This window comes from Typopeltis vanoorti, chromosome 20 (genome assembly GCF_054136105.1).
Source record: "Typopeltis vanoorti isolate ZY-2024b chromosome 20, IOZ_Tvanoo_1.0, whole genome shotgun sequence".
NCBI lineage: Eukaryota > Metazoa > Arthropoda > Arachnida > Uropygi > Thelyphonidae > Typopeltis > Typopeltis vanoorti.
In genome coordinates, this window is record NC_143568.1 from 23339616 (window position 1) to 23354941 (window position 15326).

Sequence of the window (15326 nt, forward strand, 5' to 3'; positions counted from 1 at the left end):
TTCCAACTCTATTGAAAACAATTGCCCCTGATAGTGAAATTGTTAAGAAAATACAGTTGACGCACTAAATATAACTGTCTTATTAAAAAAAAAAAATGTTTTGGCTGTAGATTCACTCAATGAAATCTAAAAAAAAAAAAAAAAAAAAAAACTTCAAAATACTTATTTTTCTTTAATTATTGATGAATCAACTGATATTACAGCAAATAAATCACTAGCTGTTGTGGTTCTTTACTATGATGATTCCAAAAAGCAGTCGAGGATTCGTTTTTAAATATCATTGATGTTAGTGACGAAACAAGTTCAGCTTTGTTAGAAGCTCTTAGAGAATTATTAAACAAGCCAGAGGTGTATGTTGAAAACTTATTAAGCTTTGAGGCTGATATTGCTTCAGTTATGATGGAACATAACTGAAGCAATATCAGTTTCAGGCTCGCCTTAAATCGTTAAATGAACATTTATGTCGGCAGATGCATATGTCACAGCTTTAATTTGTGCAGCTGAAGCTTGTAAGAAACTATCAAATTCATTAGAAGAATTATGTGCAGATATTTACAGTTTCATACAAAAGAAACGGAAAATATTAACAGAATTTTTAAACAAATTCAGGAACTAAAACCACACAGTTTGCTGTGGTTGGGTAAAATTCGTTGGCTCTCAATGCATGATGTTGTGCAAAGAATAATACAAGCAGTAGAAGATGGTATTGAGCGAGCCAAGCCAAATCAGTTTTAACTGCCTTAAGGCATATTTTATCTTCTTAGCATTCATCCTACCAACAGCTGTAAATCTAAATTTAGATTACCAAGGTACTGAATATCGTATTCATCTTCTAATTTCATCAGTAGGAGATAAAATGAAAATGATCATGAACAGTGGCGTACTCAGGATTTAATCTTGGGGAAGGAGAGAGCACTCAAGATTTAATCTTGGGAGGGGGGGCGAGTTGACTAGACGATTTGAGATAGACACTACGCATTGCATACGACCTATGACTGAGCATCTGCAGTGATCGCCAATACATGAAACCAGTGATCTCCTGAGGCCCGGCTCAGGAAAACGAAGTAGCGCTCGGTCCGCCAGAGGACTACCTCGCGTTCACAGAGCCAGTGATTCCTGAGAGCTATAGGGTATTCCCACCTTATGTGACCGTTAATTCATTTGGAAGGAGTTAGAAGAAGTGAGTGAGGAAAAGATTTTTGGAAAATTTTCTAGTGTTTTTTCCTTTTTTGGACGGCCGGTCCCTTGGTCCCTCCCTGGGTGCGCCACTGATCATGAAATATTTCATGAAATCTCAATATGCTACAAATACACCAATACCTCAAGGCAAGCTTCTTCTTCCTAACACGGACTTTAGGCCAAGTGGCCTGTTCCGCTCCTCAAGGCAAGCTTGAGGACCTTAAGGTAGCAGCCCCACCATCAAGCTAGACTGCAGGTGGCCAGTAACCTCCCTCAGTTGAATTGAAACTCACGACCAATTCAAAAAAGACGGACCCTACTGGAATGACCCAGCTCGAAGAATGGATACGATTGAGACACGGACGCAAAAACGGAAAAAAGAAGATACCAAATATTTGGAAACTAGCAACATGGAATGTTAGAAGTATACCCCATAAAATACAAGAATTGGACCAAACCTTGGAAAAACAAAAAATAAAGATAGCTACCATTACAGAATAAAAGAAAAAACAAAAAGGAACAGATGAAACCGAGAATTATATCTATCTTTATAGAAGTAGAGAAGGAAGAAAGGGCAAAGTCAGGCGTAATGATATTCATACATAAAACTTTAAAAAGAATATACATTATAACCACTGGAATGATAGAATCATACAGACAAGAGTAAAGATACATAGAGGATATTTAACAATAATAGGTACTTATTCCCAGAAGAGGGAAAAGAAGAAGAATTATAGATTTTTTTTTTATCAACTACAAAAGATCTATAAACAAAGATTATAGATCAAATAAACTCTTCTGATTATATTATAATAATGGGTGACTTAAATGCAAAAATTGGTAATACCTTGCATAAACCCAATATAGGACCAATAGGAGATAATAATGGGAAGAGATTAAGAGCATTCATCCTATACAACAATTATAGAATAACGAATACCTAATTTAAACATATTCACAGATTTACCTGGCAGACAAGAAATACAAAAAGCATCATAGACTATATAATAGTTAATATGAAATTATCAAATATGATCATAGAGACCAGAGTATACAGAGGAGCAGAGATAGAGTCAGACCGCTACTTACGGGGGGGGGGGGGAATTAAATGGAAACCAAGGTGGGAGGGGAAAAAAACCGAAAGAAAATAGAAGCACAGAACTATATAAGATTAAATTTTTACATGATGAGAATATCAGAAGCTTGTATCAGAATAGAATTAGGGATGGGTTGAATAAAATGGAGGAAAGTAGGACAGTGGAAGAAGAATGGTCAAATATCAAATATATATTAGAGATTACTGCAAGAGAGAGTTTGGGAACAAAAAGAAAATGGATAAGACAGAGGTCTAAGACAATGGGACGAAGAGATCAAACAGATAATTGAAGAAAAAAGATAGCATATAAACAATGGCTAAATTTAAAGACAGATGAATCTTTCATTGAATATAAAAGGAAAAGAGCAATAGCAAAGAAAGCACGTAGGGAAAAATACAGAGAAACATTTGAAAGCAAATTAGAACGGGACTATATATTAAAAAGATCTAAAACATATAGAATACGCAAACAAATGAATAACGATTTAAAAGAAAGAACAAAAATCGATATAATCGAATCAGAAACCTGGCAGGAGTATTTCCAGAAGTTATGGCATGATAACTTCTTGATACAAGAATTGCCCTTAAAATACAACATCAGTAATATAGATGAATTTACATATGAAGAACTACAAAACACCCTCAAACAAAGCAGAACAGGCAAGTGACCAGAAGAAGACAATATAAACACAGAACTTATTAAATTTGCAGGTACAGAATTTAATACCAGATTTCTAAAACTTATAAACCAAATATACAAAGAGGGAAAATCCCCCAAAAAAGCTGGGGTAGAGCTCTAGTGATTCCAATTTACAAAAAAAAAATAAAAAAAAAAATACAAAAAAAAAAAAAACAGATTGCAATAACTATCGTGGCATCAGCCTCCTCAATACAGGTTATAAAATGTATGCAAGATTGCAGGCGTAGACTTCTGTGGCTAATTGTTTTTTTAAATGCTCTTAAGAATTACCATAAAAAAACCAAAAATATGGCTACGCTATGTGGACGATATTTTCATCATATTCAGTGGAACAACAGATGAACTTATCAATTTCAAAGATTATCTCAACAATTTGCACAACACCATAAAATTCACTTTAGAACAAGAAAAAAATAAAAAACTTCCTTTTCTGGATATTCTATTAGAAATTAATGAAGAAAGTAAACTCTCCTTCTCAGTATATAGGAAGCCGACAAACACTGGAAGATTTCTAAATGCAACCTCATACCACCATCCTTCACAAAAAATAAGCTTAATTAAAACTCTTCGAGATAGAGCATACCATATCTCCAGCACACAAGAAAGATGTAATGAAGAAATAAAATACTTAACACAAATCCTCCAACACAATGGATATGAAACAAAAACCATCAAGAGAATCCTCAAAATGCCTCCGGCTAACAAATAATAAAACAGGATTACAAAAACGCAATCTCGCTTCCTTATATCAAAAATGTTACAGATAAGCTAGCCAAATTAATGAACAAACACAACATAAAAGTAGCTTTCCTTCCTATGGAAAAAATCTCAAGATTCCTACATCCACCAAAACCACCTCATCATCCTCTTAAAAAACCAGGAGTCTACAAAATCCATGCTCTTGCGGGATTTGCTACGTAGGACAGATAGGAAGATCTGGAGAAATACGCATGGCTGAACACCAAAAAGATGTACAATACAAAAAAAAAAAGAACAAAAAAACAGGTCTTGCTTTCCATACCACTTCCGCTGGACACGATGTACTCTGGCAAAAAACCACGATGTCATACATAGAAAACAACAGTTATATAAGACAATTTAAAGAAGCTGCTAATATGCTAAAAAACCCAACCCAATGCAATAAAAATCAAGGTTTAATTCTCCATCAAGTGTGGTCAGCTCTAATAAAAAATCTACCTCAATCTGAGCTCGGACTGTATGCACGAGAACAAGAACGTGACATCGCCCAGTATTGTTCAATAACGTTATCTGCATTCTGTTATTTGCGTTTTATGAGTAGCCAGACGGTTATGATTTGTTTTTATTAATTCTCTTGTTTAAACTTTAAGTTATACTATTTACCCCCTGAAGATGTAAATCTTACGATTTACGAAACTTGTCGGGAACTATTATTTCAGTGTTTTATATAACTGAATAACTGAATAAAAAATGTGGTGTAATCGTCGAAATATATCTTTTGATGTATGCAAGATGTTAACAAACAAATTAATATTCTATTAGAATCACAGCTGGGAGATGAACGGAGCGGATTCTACAAGGGAAGATCATGTATAGACTCTTTAAAAATAATTATAGAAAAACAGAGAATACAATATCGAAACACACATGATTATATAAAAGCATTTGACAAAATTTTGCGAAATGAACTATGGTAAACTCTAAAGGAATATCACATTCCAAACCAACTATACAATGCTCTATTGAACATATGCCACAATAATGAAATAGTAATAAATCAAAACGATACCATATCTACTTGGAAACCAATAAATAGAGGAGTCCGTCAAAGCTGTCCTTTATCACCCATATTATTTAACACATATATATGGACAATGTTATCAAAAAATGGAGAGAAGTAAAGTGGAGAGTAGCAAATACATGTGGCTTCCAAATTAATCGACATACAAAAATAGACATGATACTCTTTGCGGATGATCAGATCATCTTTGGAAAGGCTGAAGACGAACTGCAGAAATCAATCTATAATTTAAATAATATTATACAACAATATGGCCTGGAAATATCAACGGAGAAAACGAAAGATAGCTTTTCATGGAGATAAACCTGTCAGAAGTAAAATAGCAATAGATAATAAAATAATTGAACAAGTTAATAATTTCAAATACCTAGGCTGTAAACTATCTTACATAAATGAGATAGATATTGATTTTAAGATGACAAACTTTATCAAAATCACTGGAGTAATTAACAGAACATTTAAACCTAATTATGGACAGAAACACACAAGACTTAGTCTACAAAACAATAACCAAGCCTTCACTATTATATGGAAGTGAGATATGGACCTTTGGAGAGATATACAGAGAATTCAGGCAGCAGAAATGAAATTCCTTAGAAAAACAGAAAAACTAACCATGTTAGATAAAAAAAAAATAGTGAAATAATTAAAAATCTTAAAATTAATTCCATAACAGACTCAGTGATTAAATATAGGAAAAACTGGCTAGACCATATAGCAAGAATGCAGAGAGAAAGATTACCAAAAAAAGATCTTAACATATAAGAAATAGGGATCGACCAAGAAGAAGATGGACTGAGTCCGGAACAGGCCACTTGGCCTAGAACCTGGATAGGAAGAAGAAGAAGAAGAAGAAAAGATAAATCCAGCTGACAACGGTCAGTTTTTAGACAGAAAAAATGTATATCTGGGGTCGAGAGCGGAAACCCTTCTGAGTTAAGAGTGAAGTTCCAGAAAGAGACATGAGACACTTTAAGGTGAAATGTTTGTCCTATGTTGAGGTCTGTAGCCAAGTTTTCAAAACGAATAAATTTCAAAGATCCTGTATTAAAAAGTTTAGCGATGCTGAATTCTGAGATGTGCAAATCAGACGGTTTTTACAGTATAATGCCACTTGCTGTAAATTTTCCTAATGCTATTGAAGAAAATAGTTATGAAGAGCTTGATAGAGAATGGCAACTATTGAAGACTGTAAAAGCATTGAAAAAAGGTCAAAAATTCATGTTTTTTTGGAATAAAGTTTTTGAAATGAAAAATGCGGTAGGAGAACAAATGTTTCCTAATTTAACATTAGTTAAAGCTGTACTGTGCCTCCCTCATTCATCAGCAGCAACTGAAAGAATATTTTCAGCAGTGACAAGAAATAATAAAATAAGAAATCAACTACAAATGCCCTTGATGAATGGATTCCTTTTGACAAAGAAAAATTGAAACATTCATCAGCCACAGATTTTACTATTTCTGAAGAGCGAATTAATTTAGCAAAATCTGCTAAAAAATAATGAATAAATACTTCCACTGTTTTTCTTGTGAGTGGGAACCCCCCGTATATATGTAACACCGTATTAAATAAATGAAAATTTAATGTTACATAAAAATCTAGCACTTTTTTCAGATTTAGTACCTTTTTCCTGCATAAGTTGGTGCAAAATATTTTTGCAGTGTGATCACCCTGGACAGGGGGTGTATTGTGCATTCTCTTATATAATGGTGGAGCGATAGTGACAGGAGATATTATGCGTGTTCGCAAGTGTAATGGTATGCAAGGCTCCCTCCAAGCGTTGATCGTGCATAGAGGAAATCAAACTTCCTGATGTAGCATTATCAACTTCATTTCCAAACACTATGTAGCATTCACCACAGTATGTTTCTCATGGACTTGAGAATTTGTCACCTATGCTGCAAGAAGAGGGGGTGGGGGAAGAAGAGAAAAAGAAAGTATGAATTCTTTAGTTCATACATTGCTTATACAGATATCAGTATAATAATAATGTTCTATAATAAACTGTTCCCTGTTCGAATTTAGTCGATAACTAAAGGACCCTTTTCTAACCGGAGTTAGCGATCACAGGCACGGGTAAACGCATCCCGCAAATTCACGAAAACTGATCATAGAATCCACACTATTTCAGACAAGAAATATAGTGAGTTAGGATAGCGGCACATGTCAACTGTAGCTACATCACCGTTTATAATTAGAGATAGTCATGGACCAGCTATCTCTGATTGCTTACCGGCGCTCATTCTACCTCCCAGAAAACAAAACTTGTGCATCTTCTCTTTCACACCTCTAAAAAAACGAATCCCCAAACAACGCTATTTGCGAGCCTTTCGTCAGTAAGGTCATCATTCCGACACCATTTCAGTTTTTTACTCTTCCATACATTATTTTTAATTTCTCTGCATCCGCTTCTTCTCTTTGCCTCATTTCGACTTCCAAACCTTGTGCATTTTTCTCACTATTAAACCATCAGTTGCATATTGTTTTTCACTTTCAGCTCCACTCCTAATCTTACAATTAATTGCAGTGTTTCAGCATCATTCACGCATACTTTCTCAGTGTTAGTAGCGCTCTTTTCTTTACTGTGTATTTCACATGCTTTCTTAATATCTACAAAATTATCCTCGACATTCGTTTCACTCTCGAAGCCATGTTCCCTACTCTGATTAAAACAAACCTCATGGTCCAGCATCACAGCACACTTTAAGTACACCCACATGGGCTCCTTTCTCTTCTATATCCTCTTCCTGCACCTTTGACGCCTATGTTCTCTTGTATATGTGATAAATATGTGATAAAACATTTGTTCGCCTTTGTAAAACGTTATTGATAGTTCTAAGATTCTAAGCCACGCTTTAGCACTTTCTTGAAGGGAATCCATTTCTTGCTTCGGTTTGCAGTTATCACGTCATTCTGGACATGACGATTGTGGGAAGTAAAAAAATTCTAGCCATGCTTTAGCAGTTTCTTGAAGGAAACCCATTTCTTGCTCCGGTTTGCAGTTATCACTTCATTCTGGACATGACGATAGTCGGAAGTAAAAAAAAAAAAAAATTAGCTCACGCCTTTTATTCCCTTATAGGGAGTAGACAAGACCGTTTTAGCCCTAACTTTTGGAGACTGAGTAGGAAGTTCAATCTCCACTGGTAGTCAATCGAATATAACTGGTCCAAGGCTCTTTAATTAAGCGGCACAAAGTGAAGAGGCGGCTCACAATTGCCGCCATCTCTTGATACCAAACCCTAACACAATATTTTTAACATCTGAAAATAATGTGAGTTCTACGGTCGAATTTCTTGCATTCACAGGAAGAAAAAAACCTGCTTGCCCGTGCCAGAGATCAACTATATCGGGAACCATTCAAAAAAAAAAAAAAAAAAGACTTAGAAAAAATTCCTCTAGTCGAAAAGAATCGAACTCGCGATGCTCTTTTTTCAGGCGGTTTAGTTCTGAGGAATGCAAACCACTTCCACTGAGGTACAAAGTGGGAAGTCTTAAGCTTTTCACGAACCATTAAAGTTCTTTAGCTGTGGACTTCACAAGTGTCTTGAGAATAAGGTGGTTGGCCCTATACCTCCCGGTGTGTCCTGTCTGTAAATGCATGTTCATGGGGATGGTTTGCCTGTTCAGGGGAATGAAAAACGTTGGTCGATTGGTAGAGCCTCTGCTACTAATGGCTCGTGCAAAAAGTTAAACAAGTTTGAGCATGGTTAGTAGTTGGAAGGGGTTTAATCATTCAATGCTGTTGGCACACTTCCCTCAATGAGTCTTTGGACTCCCTGGAGATGTCAAAAATAATAAATCAGCTAATGCCTTTTATTCCCTTATAGGGAGTAGGCGAAGCCTTTATACCCCATCTAGTTTTTGGAGACTGAGTGGGCAGTCCAATCAGAGATAGCTGGCCCATGTCTATCACTAATTATAGCAGCCACCGATGGAGGCTGGCAAACAAGTGCTACCATCTCTTTGTACCAAACCCTAACAAGATGTCACTATCTGAAATAATGTGGGTACTAAGGTCGATTTTGAGTGTAGGGGATGAAAAAACCCTCTTGCCTGTGCCAGAGATAGACTAACTCGGGAACCAGTTGAAGAAAGGTTTAGAAAAAGTTCCTCCAGTCGGTGACTAGACTTGAAGTTAAGTCTGACTTCAAGTGACCAAGCGCCACTTCCACTGAGCTACACATGCTCACAAATCCCATCTAGTAATGTACCAACTCATATCGAGATTTTTTTAACATTCTAAGTCACATAATAATAATAAAAATCTGAGTTTCTGGGTGAAATCCCCCCCCCCCCACCTCCTTATGAGACTGGCTAACTCACCTTTAGTCAAAAGAAATCAGATAAAGTTCCTCATGTCTTTCCAACCAAAGCACTTCGTCTATACTGACTGAGCTACGGAGTCTCACAAAGTGGGAAGTAACGTAAATATTGTCCAGTGTCAAATTTTTGTCTTTAATCCATTGTTGTTCCCTACAACACAAGAACCGTAGAAGAAATCTGATGGGTTTTAAAAATCCTCTCCATCATCTAAACTATTCTGCAGTCTACAACATTCATTGCTCCTGCAAATTTCATATTTTGGACAAACAGAAAGAACTGTGAATATCTGCCTGGACATGAATCTGCAGAACGAAAGGAACAAAACCTTTTATACATACAACAGAAAATATAAATCAGAGATTGTGTGAGAATTTAGTTTCTCACACAAAATTATATTTGGCTGCCTCACTTCACCTAAAATATGAGAGATCGTTATTCTGATACTTGCAGTGCTTATATCACTGCATCCTCTATGGATGCAGAGATATATAAGCACTATAAGAGATATGAGTTATGAGTGTATGATCCTACCTTCATGTCGTGATTGGCTGTTAGTTGTGTACATCACATACTTAGTTGGATTTCTTGATGCCTTGATGAAGATCCCTTGGTGATTTTTGTAATTTATTAGCTAAATAAATTTAGTTTCTAATTATCACCTCAGGTGCGTATCTCTATTAAAAATAAATGACTTTTCCCGTTGTGGTTCATGCCGGAAGAAATGCCAAAAAAATCTCATGTTTGTATAGAATGGTAAAGGTTTCCATTTGATTCGATGCCATGGTGATCATGGTATTTACTGAGCATAATTGTGGTGGGAGATTTATTTCCCATGTTTTTGCTAAAGGATATTTAGTAGATCTTCCAGTGTTCATAAGAAGACAAAATTCAAGTATAAGGAACTTTTTATATATATATACACACACACACTGGTGTGTCAGTGTAACTAAGAGGGAAGGGGTCAACTCTTTAGAATTGCAAATAAGCTTGATATGGGATTGAAAGAAGTGCAGAAATATTGCTTTAAAGTCTAGCTGTTTTTCCTGAAGTATTTGGATATAGTGGGAGAGTAACAGCATTACTGTAGAAAGTTTATTTTTTCACTTGGTTAGAGTATAATAAAATTAGTTTAATCCTTTATCCAAGTGTGAGCAAACAAAGTTTGCGCCTGAAGTATCTTCAGGACTAGGGTAAAGTGATACAACACCAGGGCAACTCATTGCAAAGGTGGAGAAAGCTACCAACACTCCTAACTCAGTATCTCCTATAATGCAAAACACATCTCCTTGCGGATATGTCTAATGTTATGCATTAAAGGAAGGGCCACTACCCAGACTAGTTTCGACCTTTATTGAGGTCTCTTCAGTGGGAGCCAGGCCCTAGTGGAAATACCAGGCAGAAGCATTAGCAGGTCATCTCTACCTATAGGAGTTGCCAAATGGTGTGCCACCCTTTTTTAAATAAGTTACTCTGGATTTAGAGAAAGATGTTGAAAGTTTATTTTTTCACTTGGTTAGAGTATAATAAAATTAGTTTAATCCTTTATCCAAGTGTGAGCAAACAAAGTTTGCGCCTGAAGTATCTTCAGGACTAGGGTAAAGTGATACAACACCAGGGCAACTCATTGCAAAGGTGGAGAAAGCTACCAACACTCCTAACTCAGTATCTCCTATAATGCAAAACACATCTCCTTGCGGATATGTCTAATGTTATGCATTAAAGGAAGGGCCACTACCCAGACTAGTTTCGACCTTTATTGAGGTCTCTTCAGTGGGAGCCAGGCCCTAGTGGAAATACCAGGCAGAAGCATTAGCAGGTCATCTCTACCTATAGGAGTTGCCAAATGGTGTGCCACCCTTTTTTAAATAAATTACTCTGGATTTAGAGAAAGATGTTGAAAGTTTATTTTTTCACTTGGTTAGAGTATAATAAAATTAGTTTAATCCTTTATCCAAGTGTGAGCAAACAAAGTTTGCGCCTGAAGTATCTTCAGGACTAGGGTAAAGTGATACAACACCAGGGCAACTCATTGCAAAGGTGGAGAAAGCTACCAACACTCCTAACTCAGTATCTCCTATAATGCAAAACACATCTCCTTGCGGATATGTCTAATGTTATGCATTAAAGGAAGGGCCACTACCCAGACTAGTTTCGACCTTTATTGAGGTCTCTTCAGTGGGAGCCAGGCCCTAGTGGAAATACCAGGCAGAAGCATTAGCAGGTCATCTCTACCTATAGGAGTTGCCAAATGGTGTGCCACCCTTTTTTAAATAAATTACTTAATAAATAATAAATAAGGTAGCTTTCTCCACCTTTGCAATGAGTTGCCCTGGTGTTGTATCACTTTACCCTAGTCCTGAAGATACTTCAGGCGCAAACTTTGTTTGCTCACACTTGGATAAAGGATTAAACTAATTTTATTATACTCTAACCAAGTGAAAAAATAAACTTTCAACATCTTTCTCTAAATCCAGAGTAATTTATTTAAAAAAGGGTGGCACACCATTTGGCAACTCCTATAGGTAGAGATGACCTGCTAATGCTTCTGCCTGGTATTTCCACTAGGGCCTGGCTCCCACTGAAGAGACCTCAATAAAGGTCAAAACTAGTCTGGGTAGTGGCCCTTCCTTTAATGCATAACATTAGACATATCCGCAAGGAGATGTGTTTTGCATTATAGGAGATACTGAGTTAGGAGTGTTGGTAGCTTTCTCCACCTTTGCAATGAGTTGCCCTGGTGTTGTATCACTTTACCCTAGTCCTGAAGATACTTCAGGCGCAAACTTTGTTTGCTCACACTTGGATAAAGGATTAAACTAATTTTATTATACTCTAACCAAGTGAAAAAATAAACTTTCAACATCTTTCTCTAAATCCAGAGTAATTTATTTAAAAAAGGGTGGCACACCATTTGGCAACTCCTATAGGTAGAGATGACCTGCTAATGCTTCTGCCTGGTATTTCCACTAGGGCCTGGCTCCCACTGAAGAGACCTCAATAAAGGTCGAAACTAGTCTGGGTAGTGGCCCTTCCTTTAATGCATAACATTAGACATATCCGCAAGGAGATGTGTTTTGCATTATAGGAGATACTGAGTTAGGAGTGTTGGTAGCTTTCTCCACCTTTGCAATGAGTTGCCCTGGTGTTGTATCACTTTACCCTAGTCCTGAAGATACTTCAGGCGCAAACTTTGTTTGCTCACACTTGGATAAAGGATTAAACTAATTTTATTATAAGCATTACTGTAATTTGCATACTGAGTATGTGGTGGGATCGAGGTAGAAAAAGTATTTTGTTATTCATCTTGTGACCATCAGATGATGGATGCAGTTGAGCTGCGAGGGAAGTCTGATTAGAGATGTGCTGTGGTTCATCTGTTAACCAGAATTTTCATATCTTGTTGGGAAGGGGTTTGATGAAAAAGTATGGTAATGTATCTGACAAAATTTGTGTAGTAGTGTAGAATAACTTCCAGCAATGAGACCTAGTGCACCACTGGGGTATCATTACAGTTAAGAAAATAAGAGATGCCATACTACTGGTTTTTCTTTTTTTTTAGTGAATTAGACTGTACGATGTTGGCTGTTGAAGTGGAGGAGACATGTAGCTATATATTATTATTGTTATTGTATGGCCACCTCCATGGAGTCGAAAGATACTGTGGGAGACCCAAACTATCACATACAACTGTCATACCTCTTATTGAACCCATTAACAGACAAAGTGCTAACAACTGACTCAGGGAACCTATTCCATTCATTAACTCACCAAGTGAAAAATCTATTCCTCATACCCCTACTAACCACACCTAAAGGAAATGGCTACACAATGATTCTGCCGGATTTTGTAAAGGCATTTGACAGAATACTGCATAGAACTCTGTTATGCAAACTAGAACAAATGGGGATGGGACATGTGGATTGGTTATTATTATTATTATTTTCGGGCTACTCCAGGGAGTCCTTAGACTCATCGAGGGAGGCCCTAAACATCATGTCCACACAACTATACGACATTCTCACAGTATCTATCATACCTTGCCTTGAACTCACTCACTGTCATAGCACCCACAACAGACTCAGGCAGCTTATTCCACTCATTTACCACTCAAAGTAAAGAACCCAGCTCTAACACCACTGCTAACCACACTCTTGCCCAGCTTCCATAGGTGTCCCCTAGTTCTCCCACCACCAGTCCTGATCTCAAAAATATCCTCTGAATTAATCTTATAGAATCCTTTTAGCAATTTGAATGTCTCAATCATACCTCCCCTTTTCTGCCTATCAACCAGTTTCTGCAACCCACAAATCTTCAACCTGTTCTCATATGGTTCATTCCATAGACCTGCTATCATCTTAGTCACTCGCCTCTGGATCCTCTCCACTTCCTCCCCATCAAGAAGGAACCGAGGTGACCAAATCTGGGCACTGTAGTCAAGATGAGGTCTTATTAAGGCTCGGTACAGAGGTACAATAACTTGCCTGTCTCTGCTCGTTAAGGTATTTTTCAACAACCAAGTGAGTTGATGAGCTGATTTAGCTACTTTCGCAATGTGCCCCCTAAATTTCATCTGCCTATCCACCAACACTCCCAAGTCCCTGGCCTCATCAATCTCTTGGAGTATAGTTCCACCCATGTGGTATACTGCTGCTAATCTTTTCACCCCAAAATGCATAACCTTACATTTTGTCACATTAAATTGACATCCATTCTCCTTAGCCCAGAACTCCAATCTATCTAAGTCATTCTGCAAGACTTTGACATCTTCTGCATTCACTATCGCCCTCCACAACTTTGCATCATCAGCGAACAAATGAACTGTTCCACTTAGATCTTTCCCTATATCGTTAATGAACAGATTAAACAGCAGTGGTCCAAGAACAGAACCCTGCGGCACACCACTAGTCACAGGCCGTCTTTTGGAAAAAAATTGGTTAAGTGCTATGAAGTAAGCGGCAGTGCCTTAACCTTATATGTATTAGGCTCAGAGGCCAGTCCGTCCTTATCAAGGGGAGTGCAGCCACCCTGTTATCCACATCAGTTATGTGGATAACAGGGTGGCTGCTGGATAGATATGAAAAAGTTGTATATGGAGGAGCAGAATCCAGGCAAAAGCTGGTGACTAGTGCTAGTACTGCTACTGTTTAATTTGTACATGAATGATGTAAGAAATAGCCTCAATATTCAGCTGTTTTCTGATTATGTAAAATTAGGTGGAATGATAGTGAATCAGAATGGGCAAAAGATAATGGGTATCAGCTTAACATGGAGAAATGTTAAGTTATACATTTTGGGATAAATCAATTACAAGCTTGATGGAACTGTACTCTGGGAAATAGATATAGATGGTGGTAGACAGAGAGTTGAAGTTTAGATGGCATATTACTAAGGTTGCTCAAAAGATCACTTGGCTAATGAAGAACACATTAACAAGTACAGATAAGGAGGTTGTAATTCTTCTTTATAAGGCCATGAAACATCCACATCTAGATTACTGTGATCAGTTCTGGTGCCCTGGGTTTCTTGGGGATGAGGAAGTGACAGAGAGGATCCAAAGGCAAGCAACCAAGATGGTGTGGTCTGTGTTAGTTCATGAGGATAGATTGAGGGTTTGTGGACTGCAGGTGATTGCCAGGTGAAAAAGAGGGGAAGATAAGATGTAAATATTTAAGTTACTTAACCTCCCTACCGGTCAAGATGGATGAAATAGTGAGACCAAATTGCACTTCTTATCCATGTTATTCAACGGGTGTTACAGAATCATATCCAGATTTAGCTGGATGTCTATAGATGTCATGGCAGGTTGGAAGATTAAAGGGTTTTATAGGATCGAGTAAAGTTGAATAAAAGTGTGGTTGGTAGGGTGTGAGCACTTTTTTTTGCTTGGAGAGTTGTGAATGAATGGTTTACCAGAATCAGTTGCGAGTGCTATGTCTGTTAATGAATTCAAGGAGAGATATGTATGAAAAATTGTGTAGATAGTTCAGGTCTTCAGAGGTGCCCATACAATAATTATCTCTGTTCTCTTCAAATGACCGTCACTCTTAGGCAAGACAGAATTATTCGGTATCTTTTACAACTACCTCCAAAAACTCTTTTGACACTTGTTTTTCAAAGTCATCCCACGATCAAATTATTTAAGTACTAAACTCAACAACACTATGCATTTCTTCCTAAGCTTATTTGTTTCATTGTGATAACTAGAAAATATGTTTTATACTGTTATTCAGCATGGCCAAAATTA

General features: G+C 37.1%; 1 non-coding gene across 1 annotated transcript; it reads right to left on the minus strand.

Moving 5' to 3' along the window:
* Nucleotides 1-14004: 14004 nt before the first annotated feature.
* Nucleotides 14005-14120, minus strand: LOC150095282 (U6atac minor spliceosomal RNA). Its single transcript, XR_016550101.1, has one exon. It is a non-coding gene; the product is annotated as a U6atac minor spliceosomal RNA (small nuclear RNA).
* Between the last annotated feature and the right edge of the window lie 1206 nt (nt 14121-15326).